The 21,549-nt window shown below is 55.7% G+C and overlaps 1 protein-coding gene across 8 annotated transcripts in view; it reads left to right on the forward strand.

Moving 5' to 3' along the window:
* Positions 1–21,549, forward strand: part of SEPTIN9 (septin 9) — a 163,758-nt gene that overhangs the window by 121,423 nt on the left and 20,786 nt on the right. The window contains exon 1 of one of the 8 annotated variants that reach the window (XM_066381335.1): positions 4,861–4,949. The exons of 5 other annotated variants lie outside the window; for them this stretch is intronic. The gene's annotated coding sequence lies outside the window, so the exon portion shown is untranslated. Of the gene's footprint in view, positions 1–4,860; positions 4,950–5,460; positions 5,794–9,445; positions 9,469–21,549 lie in introns of those variants that run through there. 2 more of the 8 variants (XM_066381334.1, XM_066381333.1) reach the window with 2 other exon arrangements.

Here is a 21,549-nt window from a genome sequence, read left to right on the forward strand (position 1 = left end):
ACTGTGGCTTCCCTGCTACTGGACAGCTGACCTGTGGGGCTGCTCACCAGATGCCTTGGGATCCTCTTTCCACTGCAAGGCAGCCTTGTGCCCAGTGAGGTGGACTCCCTCTGCTTTGTGGGTGAGGGTTGAGCGGTAGCCTTGGGAAATCTCACAATCTCTCAGGGTTGGGGGAGACCCTGTTCTGCTCTGGACACATGGCCTGGAGACCGTCCCTTCAGCTGTGGGTGTGGCTTCTTTGTTGGCGTAAGAAAGCTCACAGCTCATGTGGGCTGAGGCTGGAACTGTGGGCTGCGTGGCCACCTTAGCAAGTTACCACAACTTGGCCTCAAACAGAAACTTATTCTCTTACAGTTAGAGAGGCCAGAAGACTGAAATCAGGGTGAATGAGCTCAGTCAGGGTGTCAGCAGGTTGGCTCCTTCTGGAGGCTACAGGAGATGACCCTCCTCGCCTCACCCAGCTTCTGCTGGCTGCTGGCAGCCTTTGGCTTGTGGCCACATCACTCTACAACTGCTCTCCATCATCACGGGGTCATCTTCTCTGTATTCTTCAAATTCCCCTCTAAGCCTCCCTCAGAAGGATACTTGTGGTTACATTTAGGACTTACCTTGATAATCCAGGGTAATGCCTGCATCTCCCAGGCCTTAATCACACTTGCAGAACCTTTCCTGCCATAGAAGGTAACACCAGTTCTAGGATGAGGGGCACAGGACTCATGATTTCTCTTAGGGCTCTCTGGGTTTTTTGTTTGTTTGTTTTTGTTTTTTCAAGTGAGAGGAAGAAAGATAGTGAGACAGACTCCTGCATGTGCCCCAACTGGGATCCAATGGGCAATACCTGTCATGGGCCAATGCTTGAATCAACTGAGCTATTTTTAGTGCCTGAGGCTGAATCACTCAGACCAACAGAGCTATCTTCAGCACCCCAGGCCGACACTTGAACCAACAGAGCTACTGTCTGCGGGAAGGGAAGAGGGAAAGGAAGGGGAGAGGGAGGGGGGAGAGAAGCACATGATTACTTCTCTTGTGTGCCCTGACTGGAAATTGAACCTGGATGTCTATATCAGGGGTCAGGAACCCATGTCTCGCGAGCCAGATGTGGCTCTTTTGATGGCTGCATCTGGCTCGCAGACAAATCTTTAATAAAAAAAATAATAACAGGCCCTGGCCGGTTGACTCAGTGGTAGAGTGTCAGCCTGGCGTGCAGGAGTCCTGGGTTCGATTCCCGGCCAGGGCACACAGGAGAAGCGCCCATCTGCTTCTCCACCCCTCCCGCTCTCCTTCCTCTCTGTCTCTCTCTTCCCCTCCCGCAGCCAAGGCTCCATTGGAGCAAAGTTGGCCTGGGCGCTGAGGATGGCTCTGTGGCCTCTGCCTCAGGCGCTAGAATGGCTCTGGTTGCAACAGAGTGATGCCCCAGATGGGCAGAGCATTGCCCCCTGGTGGGCGTGCTGGGTGGATCCTGGTCGGGTGCATGTGGGAGTCTGACTGCCTCCCCGTTTTCAACTTCAGAAAAATACAAAAAAAAAAATGATAATAACATTAAAAATATAAAACATTCTAATGTATTACAATCCATTCATTTCCTATGAAACTTTCTAGTTTTAAGGTATAAAACAAAACAAACTGGCTAAGGGGGAAAAAAAAACATTAAATCCCTCTTTTCTTTAAATATATATATGGTGGTAAAATACATAGAACACAGACTTTACCATTAGTAGCATTTAGCTTTTTTTTTTTTTACAGAGACAGAGTCAGAGAGAGGGATAGATAGGGACAGACAGACAGACAGGAACGGAGAGATAGATGAGAAGCATCAATCATCAGTTTTTTGTTGTGACACATTAGTTGTTTATTGATTGATTTCTCATATGTGCCTTGACCGTGGGCCTTCAGCAGACCGAGTAACCCTTCGCTCAAGCCAGCGACCTTGGGTCCAAGCTGGTAAGCTTTGCTCAAACCAGATGAGCTGCGCTCAAACTGGCGACCTCAGGGTCTCGAATCTGGGTCCTCCACATCCCAGTCCGACGCTCTTATCCACTGCGCCACCACCTGGTCAGCCAGTAGCATTTAGCATATTTATATTATTGTGCAACCATCACCACCATTTAATTCTAAAACATTTTCATCACCCCAAAGGAACCCCTGTGTTCATTAGCAGTCTCTCCCTATTAATCCCCCACCCCTTGGCAACCACCAATCTGCTTTCTGTCACTATAGATTCTTTTTTAATCAGTGCAGTTCTGTGTGACTTTGAAGTAACTGAACAAGGGTGTGATGAGTTGGTTATTGGCAGCGTATACATGCTGGGGAAGCCAGTGCCCACGACGTCTTGGCTCGGGAGGGGCCCTTGCTGCAGTAGCCTGGATGTTGGCCACCTTCCCTTCCTCCCTCCTACTTTCTTGGGGTCTCTGCCTGTGTTTCTGTCATTCCTCTCTCTCTCTCTCTGCAAATGACCCCTCAATAGTTTTCCAGCCCCCATGTCTGCATGACCTCCATATTTCTGGGCTCTCTACCAAGAAGGTTCCTGGCTCCATGCTGCTGGGGGAAATTCCAACAGCCCAGCTCATCGCTCTTGAGTTAGGCCTTTCAAGGCAAGTCACTGGTCAGCCTGTGCCAGCTGCCTTCAAGTGAGAGGTGAATCCCTGCCTCAGCACCTGTGGGTTGGCAGTGGCAGGAATTGATGTCTTTGAAACAGTCTGATGGATGCTTAGCACATGTCTAAGAAGTTAATTTCTTAGGAGATGTTCTATTCTCTCTGGTAGTGGAACCTGACAGAAATGAGCTTGGTACCTTCCCCACAAGGAGACACCATGACAGAGGGCTCAATGGCCTCAGCAGCATCTGCCAGTGGACACCACTGAGTATTCAATGGAGCTGTGTCCTGTAGCAGCCTGAGGTGTGGCTGCACACCAGTGCTAAGAATGATCCATGGGACTCCGCATCCAGGGATTGGGCGTACTCCCTGGGTGACATTGATAGTATTGAGAGCTGTTCTGTCCAAGCAGTACTATAGCCTCTAGCCACACATGGCTCTTGGCTGCTTGAGATGTGACCATCCAAATTGAGCAGTGTTGTCACTGTAAAATGCATGCTGGATTTCAAGGCCTTCGTACAGAAAGAAGGAAAAATGTAAACAATCTTTCTTTTTTTTATGCTGAGTACATGTTGAGTTTATGCTGTTTTGGCTCTATTAGCTTAAGTGAAATGCATTAAAGTGAATCCACCTGTTTCTTCTGACCATTTTAAAGAGGCTTCTGGAGTCTCTGAAATTGCATGTGCGACTCAGCTTGTTTCTGCTGGAGACTGACGAGGTAGCGACATCAACTCGGGCTTCTGAGATGCCAAGCCTGTGCCCAACGTTGGGGGTGCCAAGCTGCGCCGGAGGCAGAAGGTGTATGTAAGGAAAGTGCCTGGGCTAGAGGGCTTTTCAGGCACAGGGGTTCCCTCTCCTGGACCCTAAAGACCCCCACTGATGGAGTGATCAGTGAGGACTGCTGTGTAGGAGGTACCCAAGCCGCCTCCCTGGAGGAGGAAGGGTGAGGGGTGGGCTTGGGGAGCAGGTGGCTTGCCTACTTGGTACCCAGAAAGGGGTGGTGGGCCCTAGGAGGAGCCTGTGGGGCCCAAAAGCTGGCTGACAAAGCAAGGCCAGAGGCAGGGGAGGAGGCTTCTAGGGGGCTGGGAAGGGGGAAGCCTCTGCCCACAGCGAAGCAAGGAAGCCACCTGAGCAGGTGCAGAGTGGAAGTGACAGAAGTCCTTCTTGGCATCCTTTGTCACTGGTTCCTGGAGCTGCCCTTCAGGCTCCTGCAACAAGGGCGCAGCCTGGTAGGCGGGGCCAGCTGGGGATTCCCCCAATCCCTGTCCTAGGAAATCACCTTCCTGGTTCTGAATATGCACTTCTTGCTTTGATTCTTGCTACTGGGGTTGATTGCACCCATTTTACAGATGGGGAAGGTCAAATCTGTAGCCATTAAGTTATGGGCCACAGCGATTGTGAGTGAAGGGGCCTTGGTTCTGGGGTTTGACTCTGAGCCCACACCTCAGACCCACCACAGCCTCTCTTCCACTGAGATGGGAACAGGGACTCTGGCCACACAGTCCCTTCCCTGGATGCTCCCTGTCTTTGGCTCGGTGTCCAGAGACTGATGGTAGCAGCTCTGCACCCACCACTGTGTGGGGGTGGGGAGGGACATGGACAGCAGCCCCCTGAAATCTGTGTGGCAAACCTGAAGGTTCTAGAGGCTGCTGGGGGTAAAGTTGGCCTCCAGGAGTGGGGAGTGGCTGGGTTCGATGGTCCAGTGGCTCTGATGGGGAAGAGCTGGCTTCTGAGGAACCTGGAAGGTGGACCAGCTAGACCTAGTCAGCTTGCCTGTGTGGCTGGTGGGTGGGTGCTCTGGGCCCTCACCCACCAGCCACGGCGGGGGGGGGGGGGGGGGTCTGAGAACCAGAAACCTGTGAGTGTGCAGAGTCCAGGGAACATTTTGGGAGTAAGAGTGGCGGCCATGGGGGCTGGGTGGGATTTAATCCTCCGGGAGGCAGGAGGACCAGCCACTGGCCCTACAACCGCCTTCCCAGGTGTCACTCAGGGCTCCCTGCCCCAGGAAAGTCTCCCAAACCAGCCACCAGGCACTCTCCTCAGTATGAGAGTCAGCCTGGGCCTGCTTGGCCACGCCCATGCCTGAGAATGACTCACTTACTTGGGGTCAAAGGTTGTGCAGGGGGTGGGTCTGGCCCACCCCAGCATACAGGCCCAGCCCCAGCAAGATTGCTCCCGAGTTCTCTCCTCTGGGATCACCTAGTCCACCCCTCCCCCCGGGGGGTCCCAGCTCAATGTGGGGCCTGCAAGGGGGGGAGAAAGGAGGAGACTGACTCACTGCCCAGGCCGGGAGGGGTGGGAGGAGCTGGGGCGGGCTAGAATCTGAGTTCTGAGGCTCCAGAAAGAAGAGCTCAGGGTGAGCTGGCCCCCACTCCCGCCTGTCCAGCCCAGCCCAGCCCAGCCCAGCCCCTCTCCCGCTGCCTCGCACTTGCAGGGTCCTCTCCCCCATGGCACACCTTGGCGGTTGAGGGAAAACAGGGCTGGTTGTGCTCTGACCTCTGGCTGCCTGGAAGGCCAGAACAGCTCCAAGCTGTGGGTCTGGGCTTCATTCCCGAGGAGTCCTGCAGCCCTGGGTGAGGCCCTCCAAGAGCTTAGGTGTGTCATCTGGGCTGGTTGGGGTCAGGACTTGGTGGGGGACGCATCTGGGGTACACCTGGCAAAGGGGAAGCACGGGGCGGGGCAGCAGGGAGCAAGGGTGCCTGTGGGCATATCAGATTCTTGGCACCAGCCAGCAGTCAGGCAGAGGACAGGCTGGGCAGAGGGTGCTGCTGGCTGTGCAGGCAGACTCCTGGCAAGGGCAGCCTGGCCGGTGCAGGTGAGCTGCTTTCTCGCTTTCCTTCCTAGAGCTCTTCTCCGGGGACCATGTCACTTTCCTTTTGGAGTGACTGAGGCTGGCTTGGAAACTCCACTCCTTGGAGCTTCTTATGCACGAATAATACACCCCGCAAAGTCCCGGGCTGCCCGGAGATCCTTTTCTCTGCCTGCTCCCCACCCTGCCCCCCGCGCCCCTCACCCTGCCCCTCAGAGCCAGTTCTCCCTTCGAAGGCAGTCACAGTCCCTCCTACCTCTGCCCGCGCTCTGGGAGGCTCCTTGTTCCGAAGCCACAAAGCCCCTTTGATCCTCTGCTCGGCTCCGAGCCATGTGACCTGGTGGGCGGGCTGCATTCACAGGCGGCCGGTGCAGCCGACTCTGCTGCTAGGGTGAGTCCTCCGCTCCCTTTGTTCCCTCCAGCCTTGTACCGGTTGCAGGGTGGCCCTCAGGTGTCCCAGCTGTTCCGTGGCTCTCCATGGCCGAGCGTCAGCGCCAGGAGCAGTGCCTCCCCAGGGTCCCAGGCCCAGATTGGTGGGACATCTCCTGTCCCTGGGAGAAGGGCAGCAGAAGCTCAGTCTCCATGCGGGGCCCAGATTTTCGGTCTCAGACAGAAGAAAAGGGCTTTGTGCAGCCACAGCTATCTCTTTGTAAACATTTGGCCAGCAGAGCAGAGTGGTGAGGTCCTCCCCCAGCGGGAGTTTCTTAGAGGAGTCAATTTCCCTTTTGCAAGGGTCTTCCCTGACTTCCAGGAGAGCAGCAGGAACCCAGGTTTGGCCACTGCTGCCTTCTGCAATTATCAGCCTTTGAGGGCAGGCGGCTTGGAGATCAGTTTCAACAGACAACTAGCAATGCCGGAGTCAGATGCCGGTGGCCAGCACTGCGATGGGGTAGTAAGTTTCTGCTGCAGCTGGTCTGGGTTCCTGGGAGGTTTGGGATGTACCATGTTGTCAGAAGCGTGCAGGTGGGGGCCTGGAGTGCATGTGCTTTGCTAGAGGACCTTGATGGGAAGGTGTCCTGCTCCGTGTCCAGTATGAGGGGTAAGGAGCAGCTCCTTGGGAACATGCCTTCAAAGGGACATGCCAGCCAAGCGGAGATGTTGGGAGAAGCCCCAGAGTCACATCCCACGGCCAGCACAGCACGTCACCCCTTGCACCAAAGCTGAGGTGCTCAGAGGCAGTACCATCTGCTCTGAAACTTCATCCCAAACGTCCCCCGGGATTTCCTCAGTTTGCAGGCTGCTGGCTTCTTCCCCCCTTCCCTCTCTTCCCTCTCCTCCCTGCTGTGCAGTCTGCCGGCATTTTTGTCAGAAGTCGGGGGAGCTCTCTGCTCATCAGAGAGAAGTCTGAAATTCCTGTCTTGGAGGAAACTGTGCCAAGCGGCCACCGGTTTCTGGCCATGGGGACAGCATCCTGGTTAGAATTCAATTTGGATCCCACGCGGGAAAATCTGTTCAGGGAGGAGGCAGAAAGAGCCCCATCCCTTAGTCCTTTATAATTGCATGTGATTTTCCCTCTTCAGTTATTGTGAGGACACTTTTGTGTCCACTTGTATTTCTGTCAGCCACTGCTCCTTGGGGCCAGCACGGTGACGCCCAGCAGAAGGCCAGTTTGGCTGGCACGTGGGGAGGACCTAGTATGCACCAGGGCAGGGAGCATTCTGAGATGGAGGCGACAGAGCACTGTTCCGAAGGGAGGGGGCAGTCACAAGGCAGACCGTTGCCAGCGCTGTCATGGGTCCGCCTCACCCAAGCCAGAGACAGGTCTTGGAGGTTCCCTGAGGGACAAGCCCAGTGTCCCAGGCCGTGAGGACGGGGATCACAGGGCCTTCACCTCAGAAGCCCTGTACTCGTTGAGCAACCGGAGTCTCTGGGTTGACTCTCCTCCCCTCCCCCTCCCAGCTCCCCCCAGGCTGCCGTACCCTCCCCACTTCCTGTTGTCACCACAGGACTGAGCTGCTCTGTCACATAGGGCTCTCCTCAGGGGCTGAGAGTCATTCAGCAGAAGGGAAGACCCCTTCTGAAGGAGAGCCCCCCACCAGCCTGGAGCCAGCCCAGCTTCCTGCCATGTCAAAGGTCTCAGGGCTTTCTTAGGAAACTGGTCACTGTGGCTGAGCTTCCGTTATCTGATTTCCCTCCCCCCACCATTTCAGTCTTGAGCTGGCTTTTTCGTGCCACCCAAGGACCCTTGGCTCCCTCCTCTCATTGGCCATGTGCACAGGGAGAATGACTTTATTTCAGTGCGTGAGCGGGAGAGGACACATGCTTGCTGTCCACACCACGTTACTATCTGGGTTCATCTGCAGTGGCCACTAGCCTTCCATATCTTGTCATGACTGCCTGCCCCTCTTCTCATGTCCCCCAACCTTGGCTTAGGCCATCAATGTCCATTAGGCTTTGTTAAGGTATGGGGTCGTTTTGTCTGGGGCTGATGATCCTGGGGGGCCCCAGCTCCCTACAGCGGGGAAGATGTTGGGAAGATGGTTCCCGCAAAAATCATAGCCCTTGGCTGGGTGGGACTCCACTCCCAGACTCCTGCCTCCCAGTGCCAAGCTTCAATTTGTTTACTGAGCGCCAACCTAGTTCCTTGGACAGGTAGGGACCTGTTCTCAGGAGCTCTGTGGAGCCTTTGGAGGCCTTCCCAGGAACACTGCTGAGGATGGTGGGCCGAGGACAGTCATACTGCGGTTGCTCTGTGAGGAGCAGGTGGGAGTCTGGCGGAGGCCCAGGTCCAATGACAGGTTGGGAGTGTGTCTTGCCCTAGCTGGTGGCCCTCCAGCCTGCCCACCTGGTGGGGGGCATTATGAGCCTTGTTCTGGGGCTGTAGTGGTGGATGTGATTTCTTTCTACCTTGGCTCCTCCCTGGGGTATGGGTGGGGTCATTTCTTTGTTTCCCTCCCTCTCTCCTCACCTCTCCTTCCTTCCTCCTTTCTTTTCCTTGTCCTTGTCCTTGTCCTGCCTTTTCTTTCCTCACCACTGGGAACTACATATACTGTGACCAGGCTCTGAGGTATATAAGCATGAAGAGAGCTTAGTCCTTTGAGACCCAGGGAGTCACGAGTTCTGTTTCCAGCGTTCTGCAGGGGCAAGAGCTGCAACTTGCCCTTGTCTGGGTTCACCTGTCCCACCTGCAGAGCAGACTGAGAAACCAGCCCTGGTTTCCTGGGGTAGAGGCAGCTCAGCGCAGAGGCCCTGAAAGGTGAAGATACCCAATTCCCTCTTACTTGCTATTTCTGCCTACATATAATTTTTTTTTTTGTATTTTTCTGAAGCTGTAAACGGGGAGAGACAGTCAAACAGACTCCCGCATGCGCCCGACCGGGATCCACCCAGCACGCCCACCAGGGGGCGACGCTCTGCCCACCAGGGGGCGATGCTCTGCCCCTCCGGGGCATCGCTCTGTTGCAACCAGAGCCACTCTAGCACTGGGGCAGAGGCCAAGGAGCCATCCCCAGAGCCCGGGCCATCTTTGCTCCAATGGAGCCTTGCTGCGGGAGGGGAAGAGAGAGACAGAGAGGAAGGGAGGGGGGGTGGAGAAGCAGATGGGTGCTTCTCCTGTGTGCCCTGGCCGGGAATCGAACCTGGGACTCCTGCACGCCAGGTTGACACTCTACCACTGAGCCAACCGGCCAGGGCCTGCCTACATACAATTTTTAAATGCTTCAGTTGTGGTTCAGCAGCTGGAGTATGGCAGAAGTTCCCCCCAATTTCTTGTCACTCCTGAAGCTGAGCATGGGGGACACCCTCTGTGAGAGGTCAGTCCCTGAGCACCCAGGGCTACCGTGGGAACCCCAGCTCCAGGTTGGGGTTGAGTTGCTGACAGTGACCCCCACGTGGTTGTTGGGAAGGAGATTCACCAGCCTCTGGGGCACCCTGTTCCGTCCCATTGCACCTACCAACCCCACCCCTGCTCTGTGACGCAGGCACCAAGTGCCCAATGATGCGGTCATCCAGGGGTCACAGAGCGTCCTTATTGGTGTCCCCAGTGGAATGTGCATGGACGCGGCCTCCCAATTCCCAGGGCCTATCTCTTATCTCCCAGGCCCAGTTCCAGTCACAGGACTACCAGGTAAGGACGTGTGTGGCCATCAGTCTGTCCTTCACATACTGTAGGGATTGTTTTCTCCTGATCTTTTTTTTTTTTGTATTTTTCTGAAGCTGGAAACGGGGAGGCAGTCAGACAGACTCCCGCATGCGCCCGACCAGGATCCACCCGGCACGCCCACCAGGGGCGATGCTCTGCCCATCTGGGGTGTTGCTCTGTTGCATTCAGAGCCATTCTAGCGCCTGAGGCAGAGGCCATAGAGCCATCCTCAGCGTCCAGGCCAACTTTGCTCCAGTGGAGCTTTGGCTATGGGAGGGGAAGAGAGAGACAGAGAGGAAGGAGAGGGGGAGGGGTGGAGAAGCAGATGGGCGCCTCTCCTGTGCGCCCTGGCCGGGAATTGAACCTGGGACTCCTGCATGCCAGGCCGATGCTCTACCACTGAGCCAACCGGCCAGGGCGAGTGTAGGGATTGTTTTATTGATCACCGTCCCAGGCTCTGGATGCCACAGGCCTTCTTAGTTAATATTTGAAGAAACGCAGTGCTGACAGCAGCTTTATCCATACACTGTGTAGTTTCTGTGAGACCCACTCGATAGCCTTGTAAGAGTCGCCATGCGTCCTGCTCTCCTGATATGTAGTCTTCTCAGAATCATTTTTAAGAAAAAGGGCAAAGGGGCAGCATTTGTTAGTGGCAGGGGATTGGAGCAGCTGAGCCCGGCCCCGCCCCCATGCCCTGGTTCTGAGGAAGTAAGGACAGGATCTGTGTCTTTTGTTACTTGTCTGCCGAGGCTGGAGGAAGAAGCTGCCTATTGCTTGGTGACATTCATGGGCCCCAAGTACTAATGACAGGTTGGACAGCAGGCCCATTGTAGCTGGGGCACAAGGCAGGTGGGGGCCAGAGGCTGGCAGAGCAGCTTGGAGCACAGTGAAGGGGTGTCACCCACCCAAAGGAGCAGGCAGGGTGTCCTCTTTCCAAAGCTCTTGGCCTTACTCACCACCCAGCCCAGTGGAGAGGACCCTGAGCGGCAGGGGCACCGTGGCCAGTTCAACACCAGGTTCTGCTAAGGTGTTGTCGTTACCCACCACTGCTGGCTTGGCTGTCAGAGTGCCGGGGCTGGAACCCCACAGACACCGTCTTGACACCATTCACTCTGGGCCTGGTGCCTGGGGTCCTTCAGCCTTCATCTTCCATTTAGGCAACCTCTCTCACCAGCTGGTGGGTGGGGCCACCTCACTCCTCACATGACAAGGGTGGAAACTGAGGCAGAGAAGTGAACAATGGGCCAGAAGGTTTCCACGGCACAATGTCATCTTCCCAGATTCATTCACGGGAAAACGAATGTTAAATGGCTTTTCCCTGTTGGTTCCCATGCAGTTGTTTAAAAAGTGGGAAAATGGAATTCTGGCCAGGGTGTCACCCACGCTGCCTGGGAGGAGCTGACAGGTGGGAACACTTTGGTGATTCTCTCTGGAGCTCTGGCCGCACTTCCGGGCCATGGCCCACCTCCATGGACCCCAGAGCTTCCTTTCAAAACCCACGGGCTGGGCTCTGGCCCCATTGGACAGACATGAAATCCAAGACAAAGCAGAGACGTCACCAGGGAGGTGTGGTGGTTATTGAGGAAGGGCCCCTGTACCTTCCCACTCCGAGAGAATAAGTAAATTACAAATAAACTGTAGCCTGACCAGGCAGTGGCGCAGTGGATAGAGCGTCGGACTGGGATGCGGAGGACCCAGGTTCGAGACCCCGAGGTCGCCAGCTTAAGCGCGGGCTCATCTGGTTTGAGCAAGGCTCACCAGCTTGGACCCAAGGTCGCTGGCTCAAGCAAGGTGTTACTCGGTCTGCTGTAGCCCCACGGTCAAGGCACATATGAGAAAGCAATTAATGAACAACTAAGGTGTCCCAATGAAGAATTGATGCTTCTCATCTCTCTTTCTTCTGTCCCTATGTGTCCCTCTCTCTGACTCTCTCTGTCTCTGTCACCAAAACAAAACAAACTATAGTGCGGGACCCCCTTGCCATGTGTCCCTCACTCAGGTTTAGTGTGAGCCCCCTTAGTGCCCAGCAGGCTGAAGGCCTCCGGAGGCAGAAAGTGGGGGCATTGAGTTCTGAGAGCACAGTGTCCTGGGGGAGGCCTGGTGGCCTGGCGAGGGTGCTGGTGACTCCAGATGGAAGCCCAGACATCAGGAAAGTGGTGATCCCTCCCAGTTTGGCTGTATTGGGACCCCTGTGGGAGACAAGGGGAGAGTGGAAGAAGGGATGGGAACCCTGTCTGTGTCAGAGACCTGGGCCCAAGTAGCAGCCCCACCCCAGCATCCAGGCCAAGCCAGGCTTTCCGGAGGCTTCCAATGGTTCTGGCCCTGTCATTCTGAATGAACTGCCTGGGTCCTTGCACACCTCTCACTGACCCTTTGGCCCTAGACACATGACCTGCCCCCTGTGAGCCACGGTTCTCTATGTGAAGAACTTAGACTAGTAGTTCCCACTTCGAGGGATCATCATGAGGGTGAATGGAGATAGAACGTTTAGCACAGAACTAGACAGAGATGCTAAGTACATGCTACCATGGTTGTTAGTCCCAACCATAGGGCAGCCCTGTGCACGGGGGGGGGGGGGGGGGGGGTACACAAGGCAGGCCTTCTGGAAACTTGCAGTCCAGATAGTAGGAGGTAAGCGCTCACTGGCTCTAAGATAAGGCGCTCTGGGACAGCGGGGTCCCCAGGAAGACAGCTCATTTGTAGCTAGGATGTAGGGCAGCAGGATGAGCCAACATGGGTAAGAGGAGAGGAAGCAGCCCCGAGTTCAGAAGTGGAAGTGAGGCTAGAAGGGCAGGTTTGCCCGAAGGGGCACCGCTGAGGGGTATGGTAGTGGAGGGCAGAGGAGGGGTTGTGGTCTGTGGCTGGGTGCTCCTCCAGCCACTCCCCTCCATGAGTGCCACACCCCCACACTGCACACCTCAGCAGATGCCTGCTTCCTGTTGCCCTGGCGTGAGGTTTCAACATAAGATCCCTACGCTATCCTCTCTCATCTGTCCACATCTTGGCTTCCTCCCCAGCCTCCTCCAGGGCTCCTTGTGGAGCTGGACAGCCAGGTCCCCATCTCCTTGAGGCTCCTGGGACCTTGTCTGTGTGTCAGCAGTCACCTCTGTCTTACTACTCAGCTTCTCATGTTCATCCCACCATGCTGTTTGGTCTCACTCAACAGTGCCGAGGTGCTGAGACCTCAGTGCTTGAGACCCTGGCCCAGCTGCAGGGCCTCATGTTATCATCTTCCAGAGCGAGTTCTGGGGCCATGTCCATGTGGGATGTGGAGGGGTGAACCACTATCTCCCCATCCCCCCATATGTGCCTCAGTTTCTTCGTGTGGCTAAAGCAGCAGAAACTCTTGTCTGCTGCCAGTTCATAGGGTTGTGAGTCAGGGATGGGAGGTTGGTCCCCCAAGGGCCTGTGTGTTTGGGGTGTGGGTTGGGGGTCAGGGAAGCCCCCTCCACCTCTGCCCCCTGAGCTGGCTCCTCATTGGGTTCCTCCAGCTCACTGTGGGGCTCTCCAAGGACATGTGGGGACTACAGGATAATTAATACCATAGGCACTTCGGAGACTCAAGTGCTAAGGTGATAATTAAACCTTGAGCAACCTTGAGGGGCCTGTGTGGCCCTGTGAAAGCAGGTCTTCATTTCTCTCATTTTCATGGAGTTGAAGGATGCCCTTCTTGCCTGGCGTGCTTAGGATTTGGGTTGGATGCTGCCAGATACGGCCCAGGCAGTGGTGGCCAGCCCCCAGCAGCTGCAGGTTCCCGCCATCGTTTCCCCGGGCCTGCCTGCCTGCCAGGGTGGAGTCCTGTGGCTGCTGTGCCCGACCTGCTGGTCTGGGTACAAGGAGGGGCTCCGACGTTACGGCTCCAGGAGCGTCTGGGTACAAGGAGGGGGCTCCGACGTTAGGGCTCCAGGAGCGTCTGGGTACAAGGAGGGGGCTCCGACGTTACGGCTCCAGGAGCGTCTGGGTACAAGGAGGGGGCTCCGACGTTAGGGCTCCAGGAGCGTCTGGGTACAAGGAGGGGGCTCCGACGTTACGGCTCCAGGAGCGTCTGGGTACAAGGAGGGGGCTCCGACGTTACGGCTCCAGGAGCGTCTGGGTACAAGGAGGGGGCTCCGACGTTAGGGCTCCAGGAGCGTCTGGGTACAAGGAGGGGGCTCCGACGTTAGGGCTCCAGGAGCGTCTGGGTACAAGGAGGGGGCTCCGACGTTAGGGCTCCAGGAGCGTCTGGGTACAAGGAGGGGCTCCGACGTTAGGGCTCCAGGAGCGTCTGGGTACAAGGAGGGGGCTCCGACGTTAGGGCTCCAGGAGCGTCTGGGTACAAGGAGGGGGCTCCGACGTTAGGGCTCCAGGAGCGTCTGGGTACAAGGAGGGGCTCCGACGTTAGGGTTCCAGGAGCGTCTGGGTACAAGGAGGGGCTCCGACGTTACGGCCCCAGGAGCGTCTGGGTACAAGGAGGGGGCTCCGACGTTAGGGCTCCAGGAGCGTCTGGGTACAAGGAGGGGGCTCCGACGTTACGGCTCCAGGAGCGTCTGGGTACAAGGAGGGGGCTCCGACGTTACGGCTCCAGGAGCGTCTGGGTACAAGGAGGGGGCTCCGACGTTACGGCTCCAGGAGCGTCTGGGTACAAGGAGGGGGCTCCGACGTTAGGGTTCCAGGAGCGTCTGGGTACAAGGAGGGGGCTCCGACGTTAGGGCTCCAGGAGCGTCTGGGTACAAGGAGGGGGCTCCGACGTTAGGGTTCCAGGAGCGTCTGGGTACAAGGAGGGGCTCCGACGTTACGGCTCCAGGAGCGTCTGGGTACAAGGAGGGGGCTCCGACGTTACGGTTCCAGGAGCGACGTGCTGAGCAGATGTCTTGGGCAGCCAGAGGTTTTCCCTTGTCATCCTCGTGCCCTGAGACCTGGATAAACTGAGTTCAACCTTTCTGGCTGCTGGTTGAGCTTTCAGGTCAAAGTTTGTGGCTTCCTTCTGGGCTTGCTCCTGGTCGTTCTCTGACTCAAGTTCCAATCTGTGGCACGGAGGGCATTTTTTTAGGATTAGTGGCAATTCCTAATCAGTACTGGTGGTGTGAGGATCAAAGTGAGCAAATAGGAAAGTCCCTGGGCTGAGGAGTCCCCACCCCACCACGAGGTTTTAGAGTGGGCAGGGTAGCGGGACAAGAAGGCTGGATGCTGCGTCTGAGCTGGGGACCAGCGTGGAGGACACAGTTTCCACTCTTGTTTTTTGGGGAACATTCACAGGTCACCAGCACTTTTGTTCTTTCTGTTAGTAATAGCTTTATTGATGTAATTCACATACCATAAAAGCCATTCTTTTAAACTGTACAGTTCAGTGGTCTTGAGTATGTTTACAAAGTTACGTAACAATCGCCACTAATTACAGAACATTTTCATCTACCCCCAGAGAGACCTCTCGCCCAGGAGCAGCCACCCCACCATCTCTGCTGCCAGCCCCTGGCACCCACTCCTCTGCTGTCTGTCTCCGTGACTTGCCCTGTTCTGGATGTTTTGTGTGGGTGGAATCCTATAGTAGGTGGCTCTTTGTGCCTGGCTTCTCTCACTTAGCACAATGTTTTGAAGCTTCATCCATGGGCAACGTTCATACTTCATTCCTTTTTATGGCTGAATAATATTCCATTTTGTGGCCATGTCGCATTTCATTTATCTACCAGCTGACGAGCTACTGTGACCTGTGCAGCAGTGAGCACTGGGCTTTAGGTTGGTGTGGGCATGTGTTTCCATTGCTCTGGGGGAACGGCTGGTGGTATGGCACAGCCTGGCTCACCAGCACAGACTGGGCGCGCCATGGGTTTGTTACTAAACCCCAGTTGCTGGGAGCACCTTGCACTTTCCCCCATAGTGGGTGTTGAACCTTTGATCCTGCAGTTTGCCAGGGGTCTTGGTTTCCCATTGTGAACCCAGGTCCCAGCCCGTGGAACAAGATGAATCAAGGCCTGGCTGGGTAGGCTGGGGGCGCAGGGGGCCCGCCTGTACCTGCAAGGGGTACAGAACTAGGCAGAAAGGGGAAGTGGAGGTTTGTCTGCCCTTTCTGGGGGGGGGGGAGCATGCAGCAGTGGGCCGTAGTGGGAGAGAGGAAGTGTGTGGAAGGGGGTGGGCCTTTCCCCCAGTAGGGAGTGTTGGGGAGAGGACTGGGTGTGGGAAGCGGTTTCTTTTCCCCTTTCCCTGAGAGGACACGCTCTCCCCCCACCAGCCTTGGCCGGGGAGGAATGATACAGTTTCCTTCCTGGGAGGATAGACTTGGAGGTGCGCCACCTGTGGGAACCAGGGAGTGGGTAAGGGCTAGACCATTCTGTGCATCACACACACAGAAGTTAAACTGTAAAGCAAATGTGTGTCCATTGTCATTTTAAACACCACACAAGTATGTGAGCGGAGCCCCGACCACATCTGGTTGCCTGCTCCCAGAGCAGCCTGAGTTTGGCCTCCTGGGCTGTCCCATGGAGTCCACTGCTCAGCTTCGTAGCCTGGAAACGTGCTGGGAAGGGACTCCTTGGGGTCTTGGGAAGGCAGTCCGGCGATCTGGCAGGGCCAGGCTCCATTCCCCCACCTCCAGGCCGGCAGTTGGAGGGGCCTCTGCCAGTTCTTAGGCAGAAATTACCATATGAATGTGGCTCCTTCCCGGAGCTGCTGGCTAGAGTGACCCGGGAGGGGAGAAACTCCCACCCTGGGGGCCTCCAGGTTCTGTGCTGACTTCTGAGAGCAACTGGGAGACACTGGGCACTTTCAATCCCACAGTAGGTCACCCCTAGGGTACAGAGGTGCCAGGCTGGGGTGGGGTCTTCCTGTGGGCAGGGGAGGGTGTGTCGGCTCCCGGCAAGTGTGGGAGACCCCGGAGCCTGGCCCAAAGCCTGCGCAGTTTCTCTCACTGAAGCTTGTATCAGAACACAGTATTGCTATAGTTCTTGTCGTTTTGGTCTGGTTTCAAAAGTCACAGTTAGTTACCGCAGGAAGTGTAGGCTCTTAAGGAAGAGGAGGATTAGATGCCATAAAGCAAGTTTGAGTGCTTTATAAACTGTAAAGTGATGTGCACCTGCCAGCCCTCTGATGGCCCAGCCCGGTCCCTTTGTGTCTTTAGGTCTTAGCTGAGCTCCTGGGGTCAGGGCCAGGTCTTGTACATTTTGGGGCCCCTGATTATGTCTCAGTAAATTCTGTTTGCCACTTGCCTGGGTAACGCTAAGTTTGAGATAGTATTATCTCATGTTTAACTGGACAGCAAATGGATGGACTCTGGGAAAAGTCACCCATGAAACTGCTAACTCCCAGATACTTGCTGTTGGTGGCATTTCTTCCAGGGCATTTGGTTCCTCCACGTAGGAGACCCCCACTTCTTGCTGGGGTGGGGGACAGGCCAGCTATAGCTGGAGAGCAGCTTGGCTGAGGTTTGAGAGTCTGGACAGGGTCCAGGTTGGGAACCGGCATTCTGATTGGAGCTTGCTGCCCACCAGCCCTGCCTGCCCCTCTTTACCTCTGCTGTGCTTCTAGGAGAGCCCCCAGGGCCCGGAGCCCCAGCTGGGGTAGGTGGGGCTGGGGGTGGGACTAGGGCCCCACCATTGGCAAGCCAGTTCCTGCCCACCTCCCCTTCTCAGTGGGTGCTCCCAGCCCCCGCCCCATTTCCTGAGCAAAATTTCCTGAATGAGCAGGAGCTGACCAAGGAAGTCCATCCATCTTTCCTCCTTCATGCTTTGTGGCTCCAGAAGGACGGTGGAAGCCGGAAACTTAGCATCTCATTCATAGGCTGCCACACACCAAACTCCGCAGGAACCTCGAGAGGGGGCAGGCGCCACCTGGGTTATCGGGGATTAGTGGCCAGCCTCCCACTATGCTCTGGGAAGAGAGGAGGGTAGAGGAAAGGGCAGCAAGTTCACCATTTGTCTGTCTTCATTTATTCATTTATTCATCCATTCATCCAACCAGCAGCATCTCACTGGGTGCTTTGATGTGTAAGGGTTTGTGAGCAGTGATTGAGGGACCCCGAGCTCCCACCTGGTGAGGGAGCCAGGCATTGGTCAGGAGAATGAAATATGCAGTCACAGGTTGTAATCAGGGCCGTTGGGACAAGATAGAGGAACCCGGTGCACTGGTGCAGATTAACCACCCTGGGAAGACAGTAGGGAGCTTCCGGCAGCAGCAGGGAGAGGACTTCTGTGAGGAGCCTTGTTTGAAGAGATTTTGGGAGCCAAGGAGACAGTACACAAATGGAACTGGAGCTCTGGCCTGGGCTTGTATTTCATTAGCAAGCGCTCAGCGTTGCTGTGCTGGGCTCCATTCTGGGTGCTCTGCCAATGCCTCGTTTGGTCCTCTGCACTCTTAGAAGGCAAATCTTATTTTCACCGCATTTTACACATCAGAAAATTGAGGCACGAGAGAGGTTAGTTCCTTGTTCAGAGTCACACAGCGGGTGGAATGGAACGGGATCCAGCCCCAGGATTCTGGGGCCTTGCAACTTGTCTTACCCAGGTGCAGTGGGAACCACGTGGGCTTCTGAGTGATGCGACTAGTCTACATTTGGTACAATCCATCCTGGCGCTTTGAGGGGGTGGGCAGTTCATGGTGATGGAGTAGATAGTAGACCAGGGGTCTCAAACTCGCGGCCTGCGGGATTAGTCTGCAGGCCGCACAAAATTGGTGGGCGGGCCGCATGCGGGCCGCGAGTTTGAGACCCCTGGTATGACTGAGGAAGTAGGAGGTAGGGTGACTGACTGCAGATGTGTTGGGTTAGAATGGATGGGGCTTCAGATGGGTGGTTGGATTTGGGGGGATGGAAAAGGAGGGAGCAAACCTGGGCCTAGAGTTCTAGCTAGAAGAGCTGGATCTAGATTGGGGGGCGGGGCGGCTGGAGGGGCCAGAGCTCAGTTTGGGACATGTTCAGTGAGACATCCAGACGTCACTAGGATAGGGGCCCTGGGTACCTATGACTGGGCAGAGGGCCCGGCACAGTGAGATGTCTGCTGAGCCACGATGGATTTCGGGAACTATCTGGTTGGCACTGGTTTATTAATCTGGACAGAAGTTGGCATTTAACGCCAAGGGAAGTTCCTGGAGAGAGTGTCCAGCCAGGGACCAGGGTGGAAGCTGCCTGGAAGCTGTGAGAAGACAGCATTTCAGGAAAGGAAAGTCTGAATGGGCAGGTGCTCATGCTCTGAGACTCAGGGTGAGGGGTGACCCCTGTGCGCTTTGCACTGGCTCTCTGTCTACTTGGAACCCCAACTCTAGAGGTGTATTCAAACTTCATGCCCAGTGCACGGGGGAAGATGAACCATGCCTACTGTTCTCTAGTGTCTGACCCAGCACAGGGCTCAGGGGCGTCTGTCTGAAGGGTGGTGGCCTAGCAGCTGTCCACACACACTGGTTTTTCCCCGGGGAGAGCCTGATGTAGCGGAGTGTGTGTCTGAAACTCCCTGGGTAGGCCATAGATTCTCACTTCAGAGTGCTTCAAGTCATGGGTCTTGGACTTGCAAAGACCCCAGGGTGTGTCTTAGATTTCACAGGGCTTTTCTTTGGCTTATCCTCAGCTGAGTAGCTCCTGTGGGAGAGTAGGGGCTAGAAGTGACCCCGGGTGGTGGGCAGTGGCATCTTTCAGAGATGTGCCAGATCTGAGCAGGCCTGCAGGCCAGTGGGCACAGTCCAAGTGCTGTCTGCAGGGTCCACACTGTGTAAGGGACCTTGCAGGTCCCCGAGCCACAAGTCCACTGCCTCCAGACCTCTTGCCCTCCGGAGCAGGAGTGACCCAGAGGTGGGCAGAAGGAATGACCCCACTGTGCCACCTCCCACCAGCCCAGAGCAGGAGCCGCAAATGCGTGGGTGACAGGATTCAAAATGATGCTTAAATCTTCCCAATTCCTCTCAACTTTGGACCCCCCGAGCGCTGTGATAGGAGTGTCCCCTGCTCCTGGCCCAGCCCCGGTGCAGCCCCCTCCCTGCCCTGGCCTTTCTGAAGTGGCCTGGGCACAGGGGAGCCTCAGGCAGCATCCGGCCCAAGCAGATCAGCACAAGAGAAGGGCATTGCTTTGCTTCCTCTCTTCGGGTTAAAGTGCTCTTCTACTCTGCCGGTGGCGCGGGGGCCCTGTCGCACGCACCCCAGAGACCCGCTTCCTGTTAGTCACTTCAGATGATTTCATCAGTTCGGGGAGCTCTGCCTCGAGCTCCTGGTGCCCGGCTCTGTCTGCGCTTTGCCCCCAGCTCTGGTGTGTGTCTGCTGACAGCCCTGCTGATAGGAGAGGGTTCAGGCCTAGGCTCCGCTCCCCCGTCAGGGGGCGTCCAGATAAGAGGAAATTCCACCCTGTGACAAATGGCCCTTTTCCATCCATCCACAGGGAGGATCTTTTGAACTTTGCAGACATTTGCCAAGAAGTAATGGAATCTCTGTGGTTGGCTGGCCATTCGACCCCCCTCCTCGGTGGGCAGCCTGGCTGGGCAGGGGCTGGGTTCTGGAAGCTGGGTTGTTCAGAGTCAGACAGCGAGTGGAACGGGTTAGGGACTTGTTGTTCCTTCCCCAGGATGGAAGAAGCGTCTGGGCACATTCTCTGGTCCTGCGAGAGGAGTGGGCCTCAAAAGCCAAGTAAAAAGTTTGTGCTGGCACAGGAGGTGGAGGGCTCGTCCCAGGCCTTCCCATGTGTAAATTCTGCAGGCAGGTTCTCCAGAGTGAATGAGGACTTGCAGGTTGGAGCCTGCTCTCTGCCTAGAGATTGATGTCTCAGTAGGCCCTGAGCGGTGAGGTCCTCTGGGGGGGGGGGGGGTGAGGCAGCCGGCCGCAAGTAAAGGAACAGAAGAGGACCGATCCCAGAAGGGGGGGGAGTGGGGGAGGGTTGGCCAGGGTCCAAATCTGACTTTTTCCCAATGGGGACAATTGAAACCATGTTGGCAGAAACAAAGACCTTCTTGAGATTCCTGCCCAGACAATGCAGGGGAGGCTTGCTGTAGAGGGTTTGGGGAGAGAATGGCTGGAGGAGCAGGGGCGGGCAGTGAAAGTGGGCACTCCGACTTTGGAGCGGAGCGCGGCCCCTGCATGAATGAAGGCGGGCTGGGGGTGGGGGTGGGGGTGGGCGCTGGTACGCTGTGTTCCCTCCCATGTCCTGGCAAGGGCACAGGATCGTGGGAGAGTTTGATTCACGCACCCTTCCACCCACACAGAGACCATAAGACTGCAATTTCATTTTTTTGGGTCTCCTCTTGGAAAAGGGCAGGAGCTCCCAGGGAGAGGAACCTTTGAGTCTGTAAATCCCGTGTTTCTCCAGAGGAGAGGCCCGACATTCTGTGCTGGTTTTCTAATCCGAGTTTTCAGGCCAGAGGGCGACGGCTCAGATTTCTGGCATCCCTGTTCCTGACCAGGCTCTGATGAGACGTTTCCTGCCCCAGACAAAGTGTGAAGTGTAATTCGATTTGGAATTACTTATCAAATTAGACAAGCCCTGTGCGCCTTTAAAATTCAGCCCTTGCTTCCACCCGCACAGTTTGCTGCAAAGTTCAGGGCTGTTTATAGTCAATGTTTGCATCTCAAGAGGGAACAGGAAGTTCTCGGCGACATTTATGGGGAGTTTGTAGTGGCTGAGATGGGTTCATGGGGACACGAGAAAAAGATCCCGTGTTCAAAACCCGGCCACCATTCTGCTGCGTGCCCCCGACAGCGACAGCCCGGGGGAGGCCAGCTGTTCACAGCCTCCGCTCTTTCCCATCTTCCCTCAGCTTCTCCGAGGAATTTTCCATCTTTGATCACGTTAAACTTTTCTTCACCCTTCTCTGGCGGCAGAGCCTTGAACATTTGTGTTTGTGTTGATAAAAGTTTGATGAAGAAATAATTCAAATAAATTCTAAGTTCCCATTAGACTTAGTCATTTCTTTAAATGGAGATCCACAGACCTAGGGGGTTCTTTGATGAACCCCCTTTCCCCAATTGTTAAAATTTGTGGGTGTCTCTCTTCATATGTATTACTTATTTTTTATTTAAAAATTTTTTTTAGGGAGGGAATTCTTACCTTTTGACATCTTCTAAAAGAGGTTTGTGATACACACAGAAAGAATCCTGGACTGTCTTTCCAGACTAGGTTCCTTGCA

The sequence above is a fragment of the Saccopteryx leptura genome, chromosome 4 (assembly GCF_036850995.1).
Source record: "Saccopteryx leptura isolate mSacLep1 chromosome 4, mSacLep1_pri_phased_curated, whole genome shotgun sequence".
NCBI lineage: Eukaryota > Metazoa > Chordata > Mammalia > Chiroptera > Emballonuridae > Saccopteryx > Saccopteryx leptura.